Source organism: Lactuca saligna, chromosome 4 (genome assembly GCF_052625555.1).
Source record: "Lactuca saligna cultivar CGN05327 chromosome 4, ASM5262555v1, whole genome shotgun sequence".
Classification (NCBI taxonomy): domain Eukaryota; kingdom Viridiplantae; phylum Streptophyta; class Magnoliopsida; order Asterales; family Asteraceae; genus Lactuca; species Lactuca saligna.
In genome coordinates, this window is record NC_136420.1 from 19541170 (window position 1) to 19561719 (window position 20550).

Here is a 20550-nt window from a genome sequence, read left to right on the forward strand (position 1 = left end):
GTGCATGATTTGATGAGTAAATAGTGCAAGCATATAAGTTAAAGTTGATTTGTTCCTTCTGCCCTAACGGGAAAAGAGATATCTTGGGTCCCTCGATGATTTGGTGTTAACTTATAGTGTCAAGCCCGACCAAGACTAAATTGATGTGTTCAATTAGTAGTTCTTTGTCATTACAAATCGGAAATAGGGAAACAAATTTTTGGACAATAAGAATGATTATGTTCCATGTCATTTGTCCACATGATATCTTGTAGAGTGGAGGATTATATGATCACTTATCTTAGGACATGTTACTGACTGGGTCAAAATTTGACAGGGGCTTTGAGAACTACAATTTGCTAATCATTTTTTGAAGTTATATTGACAACTATTACTATTAGACTTATCTAAGTAGGAGACTGTTGGATTAGATGTCTAAGCCCATAACTATAATTTGTATATACTTGAATTAATAATAGCACAGTCCTTTTGGGTTGCCCTCATAACTAGCAACCAGACATGATGACATCTGGAGAGAGAGTTTGAATTTATTATTTGATTAATAAATTGAAATGATTGATTTATTAATGTATTATGGAAATAATATATTAATTAAAAGTGCAGCGACTAAAGTGTAATTGTTCAATAGTTAATCGAAAGGTTCCAAAACCTTCCTAGGAAGGTGGTGAATGAAAATCCTAAGGATAATATGGATTTCTAGATTATCTCATGTGGATAATTATGGAGGTGGATAGTTACCAATTTGAATTAATAATATTTTATTCAAAATTAGGGTTATCTAGTGTATCCTATCTCTACTATAAATAAACCCACAGGGCTTCACATTTTCGGCCACTCTAAACCCTAGAAGGATAGCTGAAAATCTCAAACCTCCTCCCCTCTATCCTCTCTCATCAGAGGCATGATACGTGTGACGCTTGCTCTCAAGGTTGAATAAGACTTGGATTTTCATTGTTATTACAACATAACAATCAAATGTATGTATCCTAACCCTAGTTATGATTTTCGAAATTATACTAGTGCAATTAGGGTTTTCCTTTTGATGTTTAATACTTATATGTTCAATTAGAGAAAACATATGTCCAAGAAAATTAGGGTTGCATGCACACATTGGGATTGTTTGTTATGCTCAAAACCCATCACTTAATGCATTACATGCAAAAAGTCCAATATATATATATATATATATATATATATATATATATATATATATATATATATATATATATATATTTCCATTTTACCCCTTTTGGCTCAAATACACAATTAATGGGCTTAAATCACTTGACCAACATTATTAACATATAATAACACATATACAATGATATTTATTAACATATTAGCGGATTTTATACTTTTTTCCACAATTGGACCAAAATAGTCTTTTGTTACTAAATAGCACATATATACACCATTATGCATCAAATTTCAATCCAAACATCTAGAATACATTTTATACATGTCAATTAAACTTTTAGTGTGATATTATACTTTTAAACATTAGTTTGTCACATATTTTTCATTTATGACTATTTTGCCTTTTTTCACATAATAATATTTTACTCATTCATATTACACAAAAGTGCAAGTCGTTACATATATGTTATAACTAGCCAGGATGAGAATTGGTAGTTTAGTTATTTCCTTGGATATTTAAAATGTTTGAGTGTAATGGATATGTTATGTCAGTATAGAAAATAAACAAGTTATTGGTTCTTTCTTTATATATCTAAATATTCCATTGATTTGTGTCCATTGGTGAATGTACTTTCGTATGATTTTGTATTAGAAATGCATAATAAAACATCTTTACATAAACTGATATATGTTTACATGCATGAAACCGCAAATCACCATGTCTAAGCTTACCCAATTCAGTTTAAAATTTTGAGCCCGACTAAGTTAAATAATTAAGGTCAACTATAAGTGCTACAAGAGAGCTTGATCGTTTATGGCTTTGGAGATAGCATAGAGAGTGACACTTCTAGGAAAAACCTTGCACAATCGATATCCATATTTACATGTATATCATAGGTATGTCTTTATTTTAGATACATTGATCGAAATTGCTATGTGATATAGGGAGTTTATAAATGTCGTATGTTTTAGGAAAATTGGAATATGGAGGGGTGTGTGAGCTACAATGATACAAGACTGAGATTTTGGTGTTATATTCAAGATCCATCAATAGGATCGAGCAAAATATATTTCTCTTGTATTTTAGACAAAATTACATTTTTGTCCACGTGGTTCATCGTTAATTATATGTATTTTTCTAATGAATTCTTGTTCTTTTTCACTTTTGATCTTGGTTATCCCTACAATATTATTTTATCTCATATTTGGTCCATAGAGTTGCCATCATTGAATTAGATCGTCAAAACCATATGAAATTATATGGTTGTACCTTTACTTGAGGTGTTGATAATCATTAGTCGGAAAACGAAATGGTAAACAAGGTACACGTTAAATGTAAAACCTATTAATCAAATCTCCATATATGCAATCAGAAACACTAAACATTCCCAATAGTTAACCAAATCTAAAATTTGATTGAAGATTAATAGTAAAATTTATTAATAAGTTAATACATCTTAGTTATCATCGTACAGCGAATGAAAAGGCAAACGGACATTAAGTTGTGCTCTTAAGCCTTTTTGTATGGTAAAACCAATTCTTTTGAAAAAATGTGATGTAGTGGTGGACCGGTGTGGGTGAGATCCAACAAATTATTCTAATGAAAATAAAAAAGAGATTGTATTTTATTAGAAAAAAAAAATGAAATTAAAATTTTATATATGTTCAACATCCCAAATTAAACAATGTCAACATCATGAACCTAGTACACGACGAAAAAAAAGTTTTAGAGACCATCAAAATTTAACCTAGGATTTGATTCAAAAAGACATATAAACACAAAGACAACCATGATTTTACATTTATTTTGATTTTTGAGCAAGCAATTCACTGTTTATATATACATTCATTCACATTTTACATATTTTAAAGAGGGTAAATGGCACAAAAAACACTTTTTTACACAAAAATTCGATTTTAACACCGTGTTTTTTTGTGTCAATTTTAACATTGTTTTTCCAATTTGTTATAATTCTGACCACTTGATCGGTTAACTAGGTTATATGCTGATATGGCATGATGACGTGACATGCTGACATGATATGCTGGCGTGTCAAAATTGATTTTTTTCCTACAAAAAACACTAAGTTTTCACTTTTTTTCAATTTTGACACTAAGTTTAATTTTTTATTTCAATTTTAACACTATGTTTTTTTTTTGTTCCAATCGAACATCATTTATCAAATTTTGTTCAATTTTGTCTATTTTTCATGTGAAACCGTATAAATATATTTTTATTACATTTTAAACCGTATAAATATATTTTTTTCGTTTAAAAACCACATTTTTATTTAAATACAAGGTGTTTTTTTTTCTTACATTCAAAGCATTAGTTATATCATGAGAATCAAACTAACCATAAACTTCTAATAGCATGTAAAAATTTGATGGGTTGCAAACTTGATATCCAAGTTTTGATCGACTACACGCCTCCAAACCTCCAAACACATTTTAAAGTTTCATATTTAATATAAAATACAATTTTTATATAACTAATACATCTTTATACATAAAAATATGGTTTGAGTGTAAAAAAAATAATATGTATTTATACAAAACTATGGTTTTTAAATGAAAAAAAAACATATTTATACGGTTTCAAATAGAAAATTATCAACATTGAACAAAACTGGAAAAAATGATGTTCGATTTGGAACAGAAAAATATATTGTCAAAGTTGAAACAAAAAATTAAACTTAGTGTCAAAATCGAAAAAAAAAAATGAAAACTTAGTGTTTTTTGTGTGAAAAAAAAAATTCAATTTTGACACATCAGCATATCATGTCAGCATGTTACGTCATCAAAAACAGACACGTTAGCATGTAATCTGGTTAACCGGTCAAGTGATCAGAATTGTAACAAATTGAAAAACACAGTGTCAAAATTGACAAAAAAAAAAAAAAAAAAAAAAAAAAAAAAAAAACACAGTGTTAAAATCGAATTTATGTGTAAAAATAGTGTTTTTTTTATGCCATTTACCCTTCTAAAGAATATCAATTAAAATAACAGTAAATTACACGAATGGTCCTTATGGTTTGGAATAATTTGCATGTTTGGTTCCAAAACTATTTTTTTAACTTGGAAGGTTCTTACTGTTTGTTTTTATTATACGTTTGGTCAGTATTGTTTGTGTTTGTTATGTATTGGTCCTTATCTTACCTAAAAAGACTATTATTTAAATAAGAAAAAATGATGGGATAGATAAGGTAAGGTGAGAGGGTGAGGTTGGTGGTGTGTTTATTTAAATAAATTAAAAAATCAATGGGAAAATAATCTTTTTAAGTAAGACATGGACCAAGCGTGTAACAAAAACAAACAGTAAAATCCTTCCGACTTAAAAAAAATAAGTTACGGATCAAATGCACAAATTTCCATAAACCATAATCATTCGCATAATTTAATAATTTACTCTTAAAATAAAGAGTGAAATTGAAACACCTTTGATATCCCACTTACTCCACTCGGAATATGTTTTTTAAGAACAGTAACTCAGACACCTACTAAATATAATCATAACACTTCAAATTTTGTCAATTAGAGGACTTGAACATTCAACAAATTAGTTGAAGATATATGCATCTACAACAAACACAAATCGTTGGGTACATTATTTATACTCTTTTATTTGAAAACAATGAATATACGAATAATCATGAAATCCGACAACTAATATCCTTTGGTGCCCGTCTAGGACATACTAACTTTAAATACCTGGAAATACAAGCATCAACCGGTCCACTGCCCATAAATACAAGAGTCAAAAGCCAAATAGTTCCTATACAATTTTGTATCCAAAAAATAATAATAATACTGGTTTAGATGTTCTGCTTTTCTAGTGAAGATTCGTCTGGGTACGCCCCACTACATGTATCCATCATTGTAGGTGTAGGTATGAAACTTTCTAAGATCATAATAAAGTATTAATGTTTAATTTTATCTATAATTGTGTAGGTATGAAATTTTTGTAAGATCATAATAAAGTATTAAAGTTTAATATTTATCTATTAATGTGTATTGTCAATTTAATCAAACTTTGTGCAAGTATGAAAACTTTTATTATGAAGCAAATATGAATCCCTTATGGCTGGTTTTATTTTCAAACCATCTTACGGCAATTGTGACTTCAAATTTATATATATATATATATATATATATATATATATATATATATATATATATATATATATATATATATAGGATTCAAACTTATGTATAATAGGGTGACAAAATAAAAAATCAAAAAAGTTTTATTATTGATTAGGTTGCCAATAGGGTTATTGACATAACATCACATGAAAGTTTTAGGTTTGGTTTTAAATGACAATTTAATTTTTTTTTTTGTACATGTTAAACCATTAAACTCAAAAATTACATGTTTAAAACACCATTTTGCTTAAAATTATCAGGTTTTCAAGTTACATTTGATGATGTGTACATTGACTTCTTATAGTCAAAGTTGTCCATAGCCATGTGGATGTCCACATGGACTTTGACATTGAAGAACCATCATCTATCTCACCATCACCTTGTGCTTCCTACCACTACCACTGCCACCATCCATCCGGTGCAAAATCAAGATGAAAGGGCATGTACTTTTCAAGGTTTAGCCATGGATGTCATCGATCATGTTTTGGGTAACCCCACCCTTTCCTAGCACATTATAAGTGTCAATTTAATTTGATTAAATTGATTTTCTACACGTAATCATAATCAATTTGCAGCAACTTAGTAGTAAAGATGCGATTTATAACCAAATTGATTTGGCGAGAGCAATCATTGTGCCGATATCGTTCAACCAGTTTAGATACTTCTTCCTTCGGAAATTGAGTCCCAAGAACAACATTTCTCTCTTCTTCTACCTTGGCGATGTCGATAGCCTGCTGCAACGGAGCCACCATGCCAATCCATGCCCGTTCAAGTTGACCCGATCCAAAATGAGAGAATTTTAGGGTTTCTCGATACCTAATGGGTTCGACGGAAGGGTTGGTCTCGAAGTACTAGTACCTGAAATCAAATGGTAAATTTGATTTTATAGGAAATTCGTTATGGGGTTTCTTGTTCGATGCATTTCCTTTGAGCTTCTTGTTGTTCTGATTTTGGGGGTTTATAGTTTTGAGGATTAGGGAAAAAGGTGGGTCGTCTTCAAAATGAGATTTTGTTAGATGACAGAATATAAAGAGGATTGGTGGTCGGTTTTGGCTGTGGAGGTCGTGTCGCTGCCGGGGAAAAAACTTTAGCCTTTACAGGTGAGCGGAAGAAGAGTTTTGTTTAGCGATCAAAGTTTAAGGTTTAGTGGTGAATTTACTGGCATCGTGCAACCATTTTACCTTTTTTTCTCAAACAACTAATATATTGAATTTAGAAACCTAATGATTATTTATATAATGATTTTGCATTGGATGGGTGGCGGCCGTAATAGTGGGAGGAAACAGAAGGTGGTGGTGGTGGTGGTGAGATTGATGATGGTTCTTCAATGTCAAACTCCACGATGGGCATCCACATGGCTATGGAAACCTTTGACTATAAAAAGTCAATGTACACACAAGCAAATGTAACATGAAAACTTTATAATTTTAATAAAAATGGTGTTTTAGATAGGTAATGTTCAGTTTAACGGTTTGACAAGTACAAAAGAAAGTTAAATGGTCATTTTAAACCGAACGTAAAACTTTCATATGTTGTCATGTCAATAACCATTGATAATAATATCAACTAGTAAAGAGGTTTGTGGGTTGGAGGGATTGAATATTTTTTGTTGGTGTTTGGTGGGTTAGGTACACAAAAATACAACAATAATTCATGGAATCATGGATAAAACAATTTAACTCATAGTAGGGATGAACTTTAGAATCGGACCGGTTCGGAATTGGAACCGGTTTTCCAATATTATAAGAACCGGGAACCGGACCGCCGGTTCTAGCGTCGGTTTCGGTCCCGGTTTTTCGGTTATTTTTCAAATTAGAACGGTTGAAATAATATAGATGATATGCTATCTTCCGGAGCTTGTAAATGATTCAATACTTAACAAAATTAAGACTTTTTACATTCTAAATTGAAGTACAAACACTAAATTACACGATGAAAAAAGAATCAAGTAATTCCGACTTCATATGAGTGAGTTATGCGCATTTTAAAAGCCAGACAGATTCCAAAAAAATGCTTCAACAGAAAATACGCAGCATTGATATGTTGTCTTCCGGGGTTTATAACTGATTCAATATCTAACCAAATTAAGTGTTTTTATAGTCTAAAATGAACTACAAACATCAAATTACATGCTAAAAAAAATTAAGTAATTTCGATGTCATATGAATGAGTTATGTTCATTTAAAAAAAATGGGACAGATTAAAACAAACAAAAAAAAAATGTTGAAATAGAAAAAACGCAGCCTCAATATTCTTTCTTTCGGGGCTTTTATCCGATTCAATATCTAACCAAAACATATGTGTGTATAGTCAAAAATGAATTACAAACTCCAAATTACATGTTGGAAAAAAATCAAATAATTCTTATTTCATATGAGTGAGTTATGCGCATTTTAAAAAACGGAAAAAATGTTAAACCGGTTCTGGTTTTTAGAACCAGGACCGGTTTTCATAAAAATGAAGAAACGGTAACCGGACCTAATTACCAATTCCGGTTCCGATTCCGGTTCCGATGGTTCTAATGCTCATCCCTAACTCATAGCATGTTGAAATATGACCACAAGAGCACCAAGCACCATACCAAACAATAGTTTTGCCATCCAATACTTCAAAACCCAAATTCGTTGTTAAAAAACAGAAGGATTTAAAGTTGCCGTTGGTTTTTTTCTATTATACAAATACCGAAAATGCCCCATAGATCTTTTTGTATAACAGAAAGATCTTTGTATGTTAGATTATGCAGACAAACCGTACTTCTTGACATGTTTTTCTCCATTAGGTTCTTTAATAAGTATTCCTCCTATCAAGTTCAATGTGTAAATAGGAATTATATATAGTAAGTACCTTCCAAGACAACACCTATAAAAACATAGTCATAATTATTAACCAGTACCTTCCAAGACAACACCTATAAAAACATAGTCATAATTATTAACCGGCTTCTCGATGTTGCAATTATAGCGAAAAATAAAGTAAACTTTCTATTTAAGCAACAATTTACTTTTATTTCTTAACCAAATAGTAGATATAACCCTATGTGGCTACAGCCCTTTCTATTTTCTGGTTTATTTAAATCTTATCATGCTTAGGTTAAGAGGAGTGGTAACAATCCTAGCACTTTGTCATGACAGTTTTTTGAATGTCACCTTATTTTTTTCTATTTAGTACTTAATCGTAACAATTGGAGAGAGTGGTAACACTCTTAACACTCCAAATCCAATCAAATTCATATCCACATCAAGTTTAGCAGACACTCCAAATCCAATCAAATTCATATCGACATCAAGTTTAGCAAAGTGATATTCACCTTTTATGTGATCTATACATCTAAAAATATATCATACATTTAAGTGTGTTCTTCTACACAAAAATTTACCAGTAATCTTCATCGTCATATTCATTCCTGGATCTAAAGAATCTTCAAACGACTTCTGCCGTAGCACCAAGAAGCATAAAAAACACCAAGGTATCAAAGTATCAAACCCACCGCCGACTCCCACAGCCACACTAGACCCAGATGCAAAGAATGAAAACGGTGACCACCCCCAACCACCATACCCATAACTGTATCCAACGATCAGCGGTGGTGCAATCGGTGGGTTGATCTAAATATTGGTTCTGCCACCACACAAATAAACATCAAATCAGTTTGATATATAGAGTATATAACCCAGAAATTACCTTGAGTTATTGATTCTTGGTAAAGATGAACGAGGTGCCGATTGATTTGGGGTGGAACAGATCACCTGACCACCGACACAATAGTCGGATTTTGTTGAGAAAGTGGATCGATTGATCCAAATGTTAAGACACCACCTGCCATTTGAGATTACCTGGATGAAGATGACTCAGTGGGGTTTTGGGATGAAGATTTGGGGGATTTTTTACCAATCGAATTCCTCCCTCACTCTCTCTCTCTTCTTGCCAAATCTGTAACGAGGCATGGGTGGCGACCCTCCTAGCGAGAGCTAGGGGCAGTGTTCCTGGATCGCTGGCGAGCATGGCGAGTGGGTTTGACACCTCCACTCCGTTTAGTCTTATAATTTCAAGCTTTATTATACCTTATAATTCATTCTCTATAATCAATTATTTACTATTGATTTTTAGTTTTAAGATCAACATAATCAAAGGAATCTAATAATTAAAACTAAACTAAAAGAAGCAGCCTAAAGGTTTAAAACACTTACAAAGATGATTATTGGCATTTCCTCTCCTGTAGTCTCTTTGTTCATATCAATGGTGGAGCCAGGGTCAAAGCAAAAGCGTATTTCAGATTTTTTTTAATTTTTTTAATTTTTTTAATTTTTTTGTAATATACAATAAGAAAAAAACAAAAACCGCAATTTCATTAGATATAAAGTTCAACTTCCATAACAAAGTTATACGTTTTAAAGTTCACTTCTTTGCTCTTTTATTTTACAAAAGCGAATAATTACATCCCGAGATTGGAAAAATTGGTTCATATACCGGAAAAAACCGGGATCTATAGTGGATCCGCCTATGGTTCATATGTCCTTCCAGATCGTTGTCGGCTGTTGGTGCCTTTTTTGCAACTATAATAACAAACAAGATTTAAAGAAAATAACTATAATTTGATATATTTTCGAAAAATGATGCGTAAGTAAGAAAAATAAAATAAAATAAATTTTGTAATAGAAAGAAATGTTATAAAAGTATCGAACTTTTGATTTTCATCAATATCAGTTGATTCTTGTCCCAATCTTCTCTTTTTTATTCTTAGCATCGGATTTAACTATAATTAGCCAATTCAAATCATATTAAATATCATTTATCTTTAAATACAATATTCTAGATTAATCTATTAAGATTTTGCCCAAATATATGACTAATTATAGCAATATCATCAGGATTTTTACAAAATTGCATCAAATAAAAGGGTGCTTTAGAGATTTAGTGTTCATACATGCTTCTGGCTTTATATGGTTGTCTTTTGATTTATTCATGTTTTATTTTATGGGGCACATTAAAAAAATAGAAGTTAAATGGCCATTTTACATGCATTTAACGATGTGCACTTATAGGGATGCATATTGCTACCAACCAACCAAAACTTTAATATACTCTATATGTTTCATATTGTTTTAATACAGAATATATATATATATATATATGCTAAGATATTCTTCAATATTAAATGGGAACACGTTAGCTTCAACATTAATGGATAGATTTAGCATATCAAAATCCGATAAATGTGAAATATGGTGAGCAAGTGGCCAGAAATGGAAGTTGGAAAGCTGAAAAAATCTTTAGTGCCCGAGACTGAGAGTCTGAGACAGGGGGTATTGAATGTAATTCAACAACTCAATCTACCACTCCGACATACCCATCTGATCCTTTTATCAATTTTCTCCTTTATTTTTGTACACTTTCTAAATATAAATTTATGATTTATGAATTACTGTTTATATTCAAATCTATATTTTCATGACATTCTAAAACTGGTGTGTACAGAAAAATATTAAACGACAAAAATGACAAACTACATAAAAAAATTATATTTTGTCATTTTTTTCGGTTTACTAATTCAATTTTACCTTTTTATCAAAAAAGTCATTTAGTTTTGGATGAAAATTGTATCGCGATCACTATGACCTACAAATACAAATTTCGATCATACATGTAATTTTAGAAATTGATGTTTAAACCAAAAAAATTGGTAAAAGTTGTAAAAGACAATATTTTACTGAGTATTTTTTTTTTTTTTTGGTATTTTTATGAATGGGTTACGACTTGAAAAATTACATTACTTGTCTAAAAGCTTTGATAGATCATTGAACAATCGATGTTTCACATTTTTTAAACTTTTTTGGCTTTTCATTTCATTGAACTTTTTTAATTGATCATATCTTGATACGTGCATAAATGATGATCTTAAACAAAAATCCAGATTGAAATGGGAGGTTGATGGGGCCGAAGATATGAAGTTCTTTCAAGGTGTCGTTATCAACAACATGATTCACAAACTTACTATTTATGGGGTTTGAGTGAATAATCCCCCGAAAATTATTGAGGAGGTTTGAAATTTTTCTCAAGTAAGTTCACTACTAAGCCGATGTACAACATACCAAAGTTAATTAGCCCGAGGTTAATGATCTCGAACTCGGATAGAGAAAGTCTCATTGAGCCATTCTTAAAAATTGAAATAAAAGATAATAGTTTGGTGTTGTGGGAATGACAAGTCGTTGGGTCCCGATGACTTTATGTTCAAGTTCTTGAAGTATTTTTGGGAAATGATTAAATCGGATGTTATTATGTTTGTTAGAGATTTTGGGAATTATGGAGTTTTGGCGAGATGATGCAACTCTTCTTTTATATATTTAATTCCAAAAATAAGAGACCCTCTTTCTAAGAGACTATAGGTCGGTTAATCTTATGAGTTGCTTATAAGTTATAAAAGGTATTTTATAAAGTTCTTGCTAATCGTCTTACAAAAGTTTTAGATATAATTATTAGTTTCGAACAGAAGTTTTAGATATAATTATTAGTTTCGAACAGGGCCGACCCTAGGGGGAGGGCAAGCTGGGCGACCACCCCGGGCCTCGGCAAAGCTCGGGGCCCCTCCGAATATCAATTAGTATATATAGTTTTTAGATGATATAAAATATATTATGCCTTAAAAAGATCGAAGGCCCGTATAGTTGGTATGGTAGAAGCGTAGTGGTATTTTCACTAGGTGTTCGGAGATCAGCCTTGCATGTACCAATTAGCATGTAAATTTTTTTTCCTTTTTTGTTGTATTTTTTTAAATAAATCTAAGGCCCAACAAGTACACCATATTGTTTGTTTTAATATTTTACTCATAACACTAAAGAGCCCAACAACTATAGTGATTTTTTTTTGCTCGTATTAGTGGTTTGATGCGTTCTCCCAAACGATTTCTATGTCTTCAATTATTTTTAAGTCTAATACCCTGGAGTATTAAAGAGAAGATGAGGAGACAGGTATCCCATGCCAACAATCTTCAAGTGATTTCTGAAATCGACATTTCAACTCCTTCCACGTATGGGCATGTCGTTTTTAATGTAATCATACCTATTAATTTCGATTGTTCAAATCAAAAATCGATTTTTGTATTTTGATTTCTGAAGTTTGATTGTCCGATCTTTCTTTACATTAAATTAATTGTCGTTTTCCTTTAAGTATTCACTTTAGGGTGTTTTGAAGCCATATTAATGGATTTATCAGAGTTAATTGAGTTATTTGATAGAATATTAGAGTTTATCAGTATGCCGTCTATACATCTTCTATCTATCGATTTGAAACCATAAGTTTTGTAATATTCGTTTTCTTATTGTTATTGATATATTATGTTTGGCGTGGATTGACTGTGTTTAGAGTTTCACAAATTTACAGTTAACGTAGTTATTGTTTTTGTTATTAATGAATCTCGTTGTTTGGTCTAACATCATCATCCAACATGGGTTCAAGAAGATACCAATCACCAGAGTAAAACAAGGTATGTTGTAAAATCTATGCAATTCTTTTTCTTCCTTTAGTATTAGTATTATTGCTAAAATGCCCTAATGTTGGTTTTACATATTACCACTATTTTGTTAATTTGGGTTCTATAATTCAATCAAATGCTTAGGAACTTTTTGTACCAAACAATTTGCAAGTCAGCGTCCATATTGTATGTATATCTCTTACGGACTTGCAGACGCAAACTAGATTTGTTAATTGTACTAATTGTAGATTTTGAAACGAATTGCACATAATGAAGTTAAATGCATAAAGAAGTTTAACTGTATTAATTTTTTTAATTAATAAATTTTTTGCGAGGTGTCACTTTTTTGCCAAAAAAATTCATTGGGAAGGGTCTCATATTTTATTTTGTCCCGGGCCTCAAATCGTCTTGGACCGGTCCTGGTTTCGAACAAACAACTTATATGGAAAGAAGAAGTGTTTTGGATGGCCATCTCTTGGTTAATAAGATCTTCTCTAGTTTTCTTGGTCTAAGAAGATGTAGAAAAAAACACAAATCTTCAAGGTGGATTTTGACAAAGCCTTTAATTCTTTAAGTTGAGAGTTCTTAGATTCGGTTGTAGAGCAAATGGAGTTTGGGTGAAAGTGGAGAAGGTCTATTATGGGATGTATTTTTTCTAATAGAGCCTCCGTTTTTGTGAATGTTTCCCCTACGAAAGAATTTGATATCAAGATGATGTTAGGTAAGGGGACCATTATATCGTTTTCTCTTTATCATTGTAATGGAGAGTCTTCATGTTTCCATAGACGTGGCTTGTGATTTGCATTTCTTTCGAAGTCTTTCGATTCCTCATAAAATCATAATGATATCCCTATCTCTTATCTTATGTATACAAATGATGATACTATGATTAGTGAGTGGTCGAAACTTAATTTTGTAAATCTTAATTAGTTACTTTGTTTCTTTTTTCCTTGCCTCACGATTGAAGGTGAATTTACATAAAAACAAAGTTTATTGTGTTGGTGTTATAGTAACTTGGAGATTGATAGACTTGATAGTGTTTTGAAATGCGAGTCTTGAAATGCGAGTTTGCCTCTTTCCCTTTCACTTATCTTGGTTTACCTGTGGGGACGAACATGAAGTTCGCTAAAAGTAGGGCCCTAGTGGTGAATAAATTTAGGACTAGTCTTTCAAACTTAAATGTAAATCTATATTGTTTGGTGGTTGTCTTACTCTTGTGAGTCAGTTTGGTTCTAAATAGTCTTCCGCTTTATTATTTTTCGTTGTTTCAAGCCCTAATGCCTTGTTCCCGAGTTTAACAAAAGAAAAGAAGAGAAAAGAAAAGAAAGTCATGAAATAAAAGAAGAGAAAGGAAAAGAAAACAAAATTTTCTTTTGTGTTCCCGAATTTGAGAGAAGTGGAAGGAAAATGAATTATTTTGTTCTTTCTTTCCAAATCCTCCCAAATTGGAAGGAAAGTTAAGAGAGAAAGTGATCATTCCATTTCTCTCCACTTCCCTTCTTTAATGAAACTCGGGAACACCAATTTTTTTTATTTTCTTCTCATTTCCACTCATTTCCTTTCCTTTCTCTTGTTAAGTTGAACTCGGGACCGAGGTGTAATGAAGATTATAAATTCACTTGATAGTATTTGAAGACAAATCTTGTTAGGAGGTGATGAAGACAAAAAATAATATAAAATGGTAACTTAGGAGATTATCACTAAATCGAAAAACATGGGAGGCCTTAGTTGGTTGACTTGATTCTACTAATTTAACTCTTCTTGCTTGCTAAATGGTGGTGGTAGTTAAAGAATATGATTGGTTCCTTTTGGTTCTCATGTATCAAATCTATTCATATCCTTAAGCTTATGGATGGTAAGCCACTTACAAAAAGTTCTTTAATTTGAACCCGACCGAACAAAAAGTTCAAATTACAATATTGCCCTTGATACAAAAAAATATGTAGATAAATTACAATATTGTCCTTGATTAAAAAAAAAAAAAAAAAAAGTTGAACTCAGATTCATATTTGAATGCAGATTTAAAACCTACTGTATATGTATGTATAGATATAAATTGGATATCTTTCAATCCCCAATTTGCTCATTACTCAATAAAAAGATTGGAGATATTAAAGACCCTAATAGAATGACAACATTACCCCTACCAAAGTTGGTGAAAGATTTAGAAAGGTCGTTCTCACAACTTAGATGGGGTAATGAAAAACAGTGAATTACAATAGAATTGGCGATAAAGAATTTGCACTCAAATGTGTTGATGAAGAAAATTGTACTAAATTTTACGATGATAAACCATGAATTGTAATGAAAAGCTGTAGAATTCGTTGACAAAGACGCCAATCGGATAATCTTTAAATCTGACAAAAAATAAACCCTAGAACCATGAGATTGATTACGAACGGATTGAAATTCAAGAAAATAGCCTGAAATTTCATCTCGTTGTAAAGAAAACGGCATCTCTTTTATGTTGATGAGGAATTACAAGTTACACGTAAATGGCGATGAAATCTATAGAGCAATACGTGAATGATATTCAATTCCCGATCAAAAGCAGGCTTCTGGACATGTATTCCCAATAATATATGCAAGTAATCAAAACTATCCACAATTTTCTTTCCAAACCCTAATTTTATATTCTTATATCTCTACATTAAAGATCAGAGTGGAAACAGTTACCTAATTTAGTGATTACTTTAGTTGCAGATCCTGAGGTCGTGATCCAAGTAACGGAACTCACCTAACAAAAATCCATCATTATCAATCATCGCCGAGTTGGAAACATTTGTTGCCCTAATTTGTGACTCGAATTCGCGCTTCTTGGAGAAATAAGCACGCAGAGCAGCATCAGAGGAATGAAATTTGCCTAAATTGACACGCGAATTGGTGATAGGGTTTCGGATCCGAGCAGTCCACCTGCCATTCTTTCTCCAAACGCCTTTGTAGCGTTTCGTTGTGGATTTTGATTGATTTGTGGATAAAACGGTTTCGGTTTCTTCTGGATCATTCGGGTTGTCATTGTATCCGAATACGATCGTTATCGCCGTCGTAGCTTGTTCCCTTTCATTATCATCCTTCGATTCCATTAAAACATTCAAAAAGAAACCAGAAAGAAAAAATTTTGACCGAAAGAACCGATCTAATGGATATTGGGATAATTTGAATGTTTGATTTACTATTTGTGATTATGTATCTATTAAATGGATAAATCTAATCGGATAATATTGGATCTTGATTATCATCCAAGAATTACCAATCCAATTTGGGTTATTAAAATCTGAAACTAATGAATTACAATAAACAAAATGATGTCCTTGTACTTCTCTTCCAAAACCAAACACGCTTTTAAGCTTTTGGTCGATGATGGATATTGAGGAATCTCATATGTTTTTATAGGAACCTATTAATTATGGATCTAATCAGTGTAGTGAACTTTAAGTTTAGAATTTGTATAAAACAACCAAAACTTTGAATGCATAATAATATTTTAAACGATGGCAAGTATAATTGGTTTGATCGTGTTTTTTTTTTCGGAAAGACCAAATCTTCCAATAAGTTGCAAGCAAACTGCCTCTATACATATCCTTTGCACCATTTCATATACGAATTATTTGCCCATCTCATGCTAATTCAAATCATATCAAGTTGAGGGAAATCCAAGTCTAACCATCTACCAATTTGAGTCCAAATCGATTAAGCCACTTTACAACTTAAACTTAATGTCATTATCATTATTATATATAAAACCCCTTTTTGTCTCATCGCTCCTTCTGTGGGTTCATAGGGTTTAATGGATGCCACGTCGCTTAAACTCCAAACGACACATACACGTCAAAGTCGATCCACAATTTCGATCCCCTCCGCCTCTTGTTGCATTCCCCATATATGCCTTCATGTTCGACGCATGTATTGGTCTTGACTCCTGAAGCATATCATATGGTGGATTCGAATCCATATTTGTTCTGGATCAAATTTAAGGTGAATCCATATATATCCTTGGGTGGTGTTACCTCAGTATAGCCACTTTTCTTCCACTATTCTCTTCATTCAAAAAACTACTCCTCATTTTAAAGATTGTTTCCAACATTGATTCCTCGGTAGCCTGTTTTCTTCTCCGCCCTATTCTTTTTGACAAGTTGGTCCTTAATTAGGTCAAGACTATTCAATTTATGATTTCTTGGTATGAACCCTAAATAGTTCAATTTGATCTTCTGCATTCCTATACAAATTCATTCTCTTGTTCATCCAAATTTGTCTTCTTCACCTTGTTGGTCAAGAATTGACCTGGTAATCAGGAAGAATAAAGCACATGGGGCAGTGATGACCGTTACAACTCAATTGTTCCTAGTATTTCTCGTTGTTTGTTATTTCAATTAGTTTAAATAGAGAGTAGCTTAGCAGTTAGATTATTAGTCGAAAATTCATCTTGTATAGCAGTGTAATCATTAGGCTGCTAGTAATCTTCATTCAATAAAGAGAAACCTTCGGCTGCCATTATTCCAGTTTTACCCCTGTTAAGCTTTTCTTGTTATTGCTGTATTACTTGATCGCTAACATTTGGTATCAGAGCCTCAACAGATCCTGATCACCTTGTATGCCCAAGTATCCTCGTTTCAGCAATATGACAGCTCCATCATCATCCAATCAATCCAAGGACAGCCCCTTCACTCTACAGTGCCCTTTGTTAACTTCACTCAACTACAATACCTGGTCAATAAAGATGGAAGCAATCATGGATGCCCATGGGTTATGGGATGCCATTAAACCACCAACTGGTGTGGTTGTGGATGAGAAGAAGAGCAAGCAGGCTCGAGCTTTCATCTTCCAGTCAATACCAGAAGAAATACTTGCACAGGCTGCCAAGAAGAAGACAGCAAAGGAAGTTTGGGACTCCCTAAAGTCACGGTATGTGGGTGCAAAGAGGGTCCAAAAGGCAAGGCTGAGGGTACTGAAGAGTGAGTTTGAAGCACTTCAGATGAAGGAAACAGAATCTATAGATGAATATGCTGGGAAGATCTCAGCAATGATCTCTAAATTTGGAAGTGTAGGGGCAATATTGGAAGAAGAAGAATTGGTAAGAAAACTGTTTGATACAGTCCCAGAGAAGTTCATAAATCTGGTGGCATCAATGGAGCAAAGCTGTGATATGGAATCAATGCCATTTGAAGAAGCAATTGGGCATTTGAAAGCATATGAAGACAGGCTCCGACTCCAGAAGGCAAGCACACAGGCTGATAATGCCCTGCTACTTGCCAAGGTAGAAGGTTCATCAAACCACCGGAGTCCAAGCAAGCCGAACTCACAAGGTGACCGAGGAAGAGGAGGAAATAACAACCGGGGAGGAAGAGGCAGCACACGAGGACGAGGTTCGTCTCGTGGCAGAGGTGGTCGCTGGGGCGGTGACTCACGACATGAGACAAACACTGTCAACAAAAAGCCACGAGACAAGAGCAACATTAGATGTTATGAATGCCAAGACCTTGGTCATTATGCATCGGAGTGCAAGGCAAAGAAGCAACAGGACCAAGAAGTTAACTTGGCTGCTGATGAAGAAGAACCAACTCTATTGTTGACGGTTTGTGGTGAAAAGAATACCGAGGTGGTCCTTTTGAATGAAGAAAAAGTCTATCCGAGTCAACTCAAGGAGAGCAATGAAGAGAACATATGGTATCTAGACAATGGAGCTAGTAACCATATGACTGGATGCAGGGGCTTATTTGTAGAACTGGATGAGAAAGTAACGGGGCAGGTTCGATTCGGAGATGGGTCCAGGGTTCCAATCAAAGGAAAAGGTGCTCTGCTGTTTGAATGCAAGAATGGTGACCAATTTATCATCCCAGGCGTGTATTATATTCCTGCCCTACACAGTAATATAATAAGTCTGGGACAAATGACTGAAGAAGGGTATGACATAGGGATGAAGAAGGAGTTCTTGAGAATGTATGATGAAGCAGGAAGCTTAGTTATGAAGGTGCAGAGATCCAAGAACAGACTTTATAAGATAAAGCTTACACCTGGAAAGCCTATATGCTTGGCCATGAGTATAGAGGATGACTCATGGTTATGGCATGCACGTATGGGTCACACAAACTTCAAACTACTTGAAGAAATGACACGTAAGGAGATGGTGATAGGTATGCCCCAGTTGACTCACCCATCACAAGTGTGTGAAGGCTGTATGGTGGGAAAGCAGACGAGACAGAGCTTCCCAAAGGTGACCCAGTGGAGAGCAAAAGACCCACTCCAGTTGTTGCACGCGGATCTCTGTGGGCCAATTACACCTGCAACAAAAGGAGGTAATCTATACTTCCTGCTGATTGTAGATGATTACTCACGCTACATGTGGGTTTATTTGATCAAAACCAAAGACGATGCATTCAACATGTTCCAGAAATTCAAGTCACGAGTTGAAGGAGAGAGTGAGTATAAGATCAAGGCATTGCGAACTGATTGGGGAGGCGAATTTAATTCCGCCCAGTTCGCCAATTTTTGTGAACACACTGGAATACGCAGGCAATTGACGACTCCACACACACCTCAGCAAAATGGCGTTGTGGAGAGGCGCAATCGGACAATTCTTGAGATGACTCGATCGTTGCTCAAGACCATGAAACTACCGGATCAATTTTGGGGCGAGGCGGTACGACACTCGGTATACCTTCAGAACAGAATCGGGACGAAGGCTCTGAAAAACGTAACTCCATACGAGGCCTGGAAGGGGTCCAAGCCATCCTTAACAAACCTGAAGGTCTTTGGGTGCGTAGGGTTCGTCAAAAAATTGCATGGTCTAACAAAATTGAGCGATCGGAGTGAGGCTATGGTGTATTTGGGAACTGAAGAAGGAACTAAAGGATACCGTATGTACAACCCCAGTAGTCGACGGATTGTAGTAGCTAGAGACTTGATGTTTAACGAAGCAAAATCTTGGGCTTGGAATGATGAGTCAATGGGGGAGCCTCTTACGACCCCTTATTGGACTAATAATATTGTATCAGGTATGGAAGCCCAATCCCATCCAGCCCAAGAAATTGATCCTGCAGATAATGTGAGTGAAGACCCACTAACGCCGGCACATTGTGACTCCTACCAAGACTACGACACTTACAGTCCCCAGCTTGGAGATACACCACAGCATAGCACACAAAGATTGGAGTCGCGATCAACACCACCAGGTCAAACATCAGCAGAAACCGGGTCCGTAGCCTCGTATGACGACACACCAGCGAAAGGGTTTCGATCACTCAATGAAATCTACGAAAACACAAGAAGATTGGACGAGGCTGAAATACAAGAATTGTATGAGAAGAACCAGGAGCTATTGTTGATTGATGATGAGCCTACGTCCTATGAAGAAGCAGTGACTGAAAGAGCTTGGAAGCAGGCCATGAAATTGGAATTGGAGTCAATTAAAAGGAACAAAACCTGGTCCCTAGCCAAATTGCCCCCAAATCGCAAGGCAATAGGGCTAAAATGGGTATTTAAGTTAAAAAAGAGTGTAGCTGGGGAAGTAATCAAGCACAAGGCTCGTTTGGTCGCCAAGGGTTATGTTCAAGAAAGGGATGTCGATTTTGATGAAGCATTTGCACCGGTCGCTAGATTGGAGACGATAAAACTAATTCTCTCAATAGCAACAAAGGAGAATTGGCTGGTACATCACCTGGATGTTAAGTCAGCCTTCCTTCATGGCGATCTTAAAGAAGAAGTCTATGTAACTCAACCCCCTGGGTTCACGGTCAAAGGGAAGGAAGGTTGGGTGTATCGGCTTCATAAGGCCTTGTATGGGCTACGATAGGCGCCAAGGG

General features: G+C 34.0%; 1 long non-coding RNA gene across 1 annotated transcript; it reads left to right on the forward strand.

The window, feature by feature from the left end:
• Positions 1–11934: 11934 nt before the first annotated feature.
• On the forward strand, positions 11935–13671 carry LOC145038336 (uncharacterized). Its single transcript, XR_013679324.1, has 2 exons — positions 11935–12763; positions 13087–13671. It is a non-coding gene; the product is annotated as an uncharacterized LOC145038336 (long non-coding RNA).
• The last annotated feature ends 6879 nt before the right edge of the window (positions 13672–20550 follow it).